The sequence below is a fragment of the Lasioglossum baleicum genome, chromosome 14 (assembly GCF_051020765.1).
Source record: "Lasioglossum baleicum chromosome 14, iyLasBale1, whole genome shotgun sequence".
Classification (NCBI taxonomy): Eukaryota; Metazoa; Arthropoda; class Insecta; order Hymenoptera; family Halictidae; genus Lasioglossum; species Lasioglossum baleicum.
The window spans coordinates 2598573-2604725 of NC_134942.1; positions in this window are offsets into that span (position 1 = coordinate 2598573).

A 6153-nucleotide genomic window follows, 5' to 3' on the forward strand; every position below is an offset into this window, starting at 1 on the left:
CCGAAATATTCGAGTGACACGAACTCCCATAAGGCTGGCATAGTATCTGGCAGTGCGTCAACGCTCCAGCACGGAGCAGAACCTGCTGCAATGTTCAGCATGGAACAGAACCAGTTTCAATTTTGAGCACCAGAAATATGTAGTTTCATTCAATCAAACTGCGTTGTACGATCATAAATTTAAGATTCCTACATACATTTCATGCAATTAAAGACTCAGGATACAGACTTAAGCTTAAGATCAATAAATGATCTTAAATCTGTGTTACCAGCTAGGTAACACTTATTCTTGCAACTATGTACATTCTAGGGAATATAGGTGATGCGTCGATCGCCAACGACGCTCTCTACAAATTATTTGGCGACAGTGAGAGCATTCTTCTGATGTTTCTTACAATCAGATTTTAAATTTTTAATTGGGCCTGTTTATTGTTGCTTAGATATTGATTATAAATACTGTTAGCGTCTTAAAGATTGTTTTATAAATGGGAATCCTTTATGCAAGAACTGGGTGTGTTTAGATTCTTTAGATATCGAAAGATATTTGACTATTGCGAAATGTATAAAAGTAGTTTTAATAACCTATATTTATATGCTGTAACATTCACACTGTAACATTTTGTATTTCTTCACGATTGGGTCGTAGTTTGTAATTCGAGGTATTCGTTTAAAATATGAAATTGTTGGGCACAATTGGTTAAATCAATGTGTAAAATGAATATAGAGAGAAATGAAAATAGAGGAAATAGTCGATTGTTCAGTTCGTAATTTAAAGATTAGTCGACATTTGGGTTAGATTATGCGTGAATAAGTTTTGCGCCATTTTGAAGTGTGAAACGAACAAGTATATTTCAATATTTGAAGCAGTCGTGACGATTTATACTTCTCATCGGTAGCTGTCATCGTAGTGGCAAGTTTTATTACATTTCCTTTTATGCATGTTTATTGTATTTCGTATTGTGTCCATTTGTTTAACCAGTCGTGATATCATGACTTTCCTGTGATCTTGACAAGCAAAAATGAATGAAAATAGATATGATCATTAAGCTAAGTAAATTGTAATGATTAAAAACGAACAACGGCTATTAAGAAATTGATATTAATTCTATGTAAGTGTGTTAATTACATGTATTTTCATTCATTTTTGGTTCTCGAGGCCACGTCTAGGTTCCTTTTCAACGTCGAGAGTTTGCTGAATTTCTTCTGGATCTTCGATCCGCCATTATAATTTATTTCTAACGACACGATGAACCGCCCTGAGGATTCCAAATTTTATAGCCGGCTTTGCACACGACACGAGGGAAAGAGAGAACGCTTTTTCGTTATAAATTTCAGTAGTTAGCAGCTCTTCCTTACGAAAACGTTGCAATAATTAGCCTTTCCTCGAAGAACTGCGACGGCCCGGCCACTTAATCATGCTAACCGAATGGGTCCGGGTGTAATTCGTGTACAATACCGCAGTCTCCGAGTAATTTATTGAAAACGAGTGCGTGCAAATCGGCAGTTTGATTGCGCGGAGAGATCACAGCGGTAGATCGTAATTTTCATTTTATTGGAGTAACCGCGCGCGCGATCCTTTCGAATTGCATCGCATCTTTGTAGCTCGTATGGGGTCAATCAAGGCTTTAACCTTAACGCGGGTACACGCCACGATGATGATTGCGATAGACGAAACAAATGAAACGGCCGGGAATCTCGCGTGTAATTCCACCCGTAACGAGGCGGAAACTTAATTACAATTACAATACGGAAACTGAAAATCCTCTATAGTCGCAAAAGGGTCGTACACGATCAATGCAAAAAAGATATCCCCTTCACTGTAGTAATCCGATCTCGGCTCGGGTACATCGGTGTGAACCACTACATACTAATAGCCCAGTCAACGAAAAGTTGTAGCGGGAAATGGAAGGAAGGTAAGTGACTAGTTAGGAGGTAAACATACTAAAAGTCCCCATTCCTAGGAGGTGAGCGAGGTGCAGAGGGGCACGTAGAAGGTCTCCTTTCACGGTTTTCCACTTATATCTCGGAAACTATGCGTTCTAGCGATAAGACTATTCCATACAAAATTAAAGCTGACAAAATGTGCCACAAGATTGATTGAATTCAGTTTTTCGCTATCTTGCATAGTTTCCGAGATATCCGCTCTCAAAGTTCATGAATTGTGAAAAATAAATTTTTGCCTTATTTGACTAGCTAACTCTTCAGCACAATTAGTGAACTTTCAGCGCGGATATCTCGGGAACTATGCGAGATAGCGGAAAACTGAATCGAATCAATTTTGTGGCACATTTTGTCAGCTTTAATTTTGTATAGAATGATCTTATCGCTAGGACGCATTGTTTCCGAGATATCCGCGCTCAAAGTTCGGCTCGGTCTCTGAAGCTCAAAAAAATAATGTCCGTCAACGAACTTTGCAAACGAATCTCCCCGAGGCTTTTGCAATTATACATAGAGGATTTACCGTAGATTGTTTCATAAAATACGTCTTTGTGCCGCTTGTTATTGCCGGTTGTCGTACACACCGCGTGATTTTTTGAACGGCCTGTACTATTCGTGGAAGCCGTCCCATTCATGGCAAGTAGACGATCTTCGTCGACAGAGGTGCTCATTTTCTTTGGCTGAATCCTCAGAAAAAAAGCCTATAGGCAGAAGGGCTTTACGGAAATGTCGGGCTGTTGCACGAGTCCTCGCATTTCTGCTGAAACGAACGTTTGATGGGTATATGCGTTGTATCGTTTCAAAGTTCCACTCTTCCTCTTCAAAACGCACCTTGGATCTTTTAGAAACGGTGTCTTCCTTTGCTCGAGTTCAATTTACGAGTTGAAGCAGCGTTAGAGATTTTCTTGTTCCTTTCAACGTCTCTGTTGAGCTCAAACAAAGATCACGTTGGCTCTCTATATTCATCTCTCTTATTTTGACAGACATTTTAATTTTTAATTAAATTTAAAAAATCAATGGATTCTCTGTATTCATCTTTTTCAATTGAACACGTTCAATTTTTATACAAATCCAAGAAGAGGAAGAATAAAGTAAATTAACAGGAACAAGATCTTTGCATCAGTCGCGCCGCAAGTGGTCACGAGGCGTGTAGCTTAAATTGGAAAGAACCTCGGTTTAATATCATATTAATCATCTCATTAATTATCCTCTCATTATCGTGTTTTAACAATAGCATGTATATGTTCATCAGAATGTTGTCCGTCTAGCCCGTATCTTTCGGCTCGAGTAACTTTTCAAGTTCGGAATATTATTTTTGAGACGGATCTACAAGGATCTACCCAAGGATTATACAAATTTGATAGGGCCATCAACTGGTCGAACAGAAATGATGATACACGTAAAGTTAATTTAATCGATAGCTTCTACATAGTGTTCTTCTGGCTGGCATCGTTAAAGGCGAAGGTTCGAGCGGCCCGCGCCCTGTATTTTACAAAAACGTTCCCGATAAGAAAAAGAATGGCGGTGTGCACCTCGATCCACCGGCAGAACTTTTCTCAGAAGTGTTTTGCACCGTACTTTTATCCCCTCGGAACCGCAAATCGTGGTATGCCCGCACATTGTTATGCGTGCCACGACACACTGAGCGCTCAGCTTTCTTTCAACCGGGCCAGGAACTTTTCATCGTCAAATTTCAACTTGTTCTCCGGGGCCTCTTCTTTTTAATTCTCCTCCGGTTCGAGGGGAAGGGCCGGTAAATGACCACCGGAATGCTCGTCGGTCTCGTTTGAAGCGATTTCCGATTAGTATATCTCGCCAAAATCGAAATTAACGTTGCTCATGCGAGACATGTTCATCTTTAATACCCGTGCTACTCATTCTTGAAATTCTATTGGGACATCGGAACATACAGCAACTATCAGAACATCCTACAACAAATGCCGAATACTGAATAAGGTCTAATAAAATAAAATACATTTTTGTAAATTATTACTTTACATTTAAAGTTAATGCGAAAAATACGATTCATGGACTGACCGAGCGTAAACAGTAATCTGAAATTATATTTAAATATCGAAGAAAATTTCGTCACTCGTGTAGCGGATCGTAGACCCATACTAGTGATCGCCATCATAAGTCTTGAAACCATTCAAACCTATCTTCGTCTCTTTTTCTCTACCGTTAACAACGAAAATATGGTTGATTTAAAAGGAACACCTAGCATGAAGATCGCAGGGAAAACCGTTTTCGACGAATAATCGGCTGCGCAATTATTTCGGTCGGCAGACAGCTCGGTTACCGTGGTAGAATAAAAATATTTCCGCGGTTTGAGGTTCCCAAACAGGAATTCTACGTCGGGCGTCGTACTTAAATGGTAAACGATACAATTGCTCAGCGGATGCCGCAACGAATTCTCCGCGATCCTTGCAAGGCATCCGCGCATCCTGTCCGGAGAGAGGTTCACCGTCTCGAGTATACACTGCCAAATTACAAGGGAACAAAAACAGTCGTCTGCGGGCGCCACCAGACGAGATCTCCTTGTCCCTTTCATTTCTTTTCTCTCTTTCCTGTTCGACGTGATACCATGCTATCTCGGAGCGGAAAGAAATCCTCGCCGCCGGTGGTTGAACCTTTTTGCGACACTGTGTTATCAGCGGTTTTTTTCCGAAAACACGTCGCGACTTCACAGTCAGACGTTGCTCTGTTTATTTCCGTGGCTAGGAGGCGGAACAGCCGCGAGTCGCATTTCCTAAGAAACCGAGTTTACACGCGTGCACAAATGACACACTCAGCTATTCTTGAAGAGGCTCTCACAGCTCCTAACCTGCGCCTAACGGTTGCTTTATTTCGCTGTATTAACGCGGATTCCGGTGTTTGTTTACTATTATTAATTATTTTCTTATGGGCAACACCTTCACTGTGTCTAGACTTTTAGCGTATCGCAAAATTAAAATGCTCAATTTAACACCAAACCCAGATAGCACAAAGACGTCATTTAGACGCCTAACAGACGGTTTTAAAGCGTCTTATTTCAGACGTCTATAAGAAGTATTACAGGTCCATAATGTTAATTAAATATATACACTACTGTGCAAAAAAGAAAGAAGCACTCATTGTCAGTATAATTATAAGATATAATGACATACAATATCTTCATGTAGAAATTCTATTGTACAATCGTTTATTTATTGCATTTAAAGTATTAGAACTATTCTCAGAACTACGTATTCAATTAACACATTACCGACCGGTGATTATTGCATAATTTTGAACAATCTATATATGCTACATGGCTAAACACTTTTTAATGGAACCTTCCATAGCAACAGCAATTTTCATTGTAATCTAACAAGTCACCTAGTATAATGTCATCTGATAGTTTCATTTAAGATTGCAATGTAAAAGAAAATTTATATGCTCTCTTTTGGTACAGCACAATTATTGAAAATCCTATTAATAGGCTTCCGGTAGGTAAAGTGTTAAACAGCGGAATCCTTTTTTAAAACTTAGTGTTCTTCTTTGATTTTTTACGTTTTTCTATCAAATATGGCCGGGTGCTTCTTTTTTTTGCACAGTAGTCTACATATATGGGACTGGAAAGGTCCCAGCCCCTTTTCGCATTACAAATCACATATACATATATGTACACTGAAATTTAATCATAGAAAATATAGGATTGAGTATTAAGGAATTAACTCCCACAATATGGTGTAATAAAGAAGGTTATTTCAATGTATATAACGAAGTGGAATAGCACTGTCCAAAGTCCAAAGTCCTCAGTTCACAAAACTCGGTAACGAAATCGCTCGAAATCTCAAGAAACACATCCGTGATCGGTTCTAGGATAAGTGACGAGAAGTCAGTTCACGCGTGGTGGTCAGATATCATAAGAACATCTGGAATTTATTCTTTTAAGGAAGGCGTAACCTCAGTTATCGGCTATAGGAAAGATCCCTAACTTTCGAAGCATGTGTCAATGGATGCACCCCATCGTACAACTTCGAGTTCTAGTTGCCACATTGTTTCGAGTTTGAACTTCAATGGAACTACGCCTTGAAGAGCTACATTTCCCTTCTACAATATGTTTCGCCTGAAATTAATCTTATTAAATTTACTGTTTTTACCGTTTCAAATTGCGCTCACTTATATTTTTGTCACGAATGCATCCGCTGTTTACTTATACGAATGCACGGAACATATTTTTGCCATTCTCGTT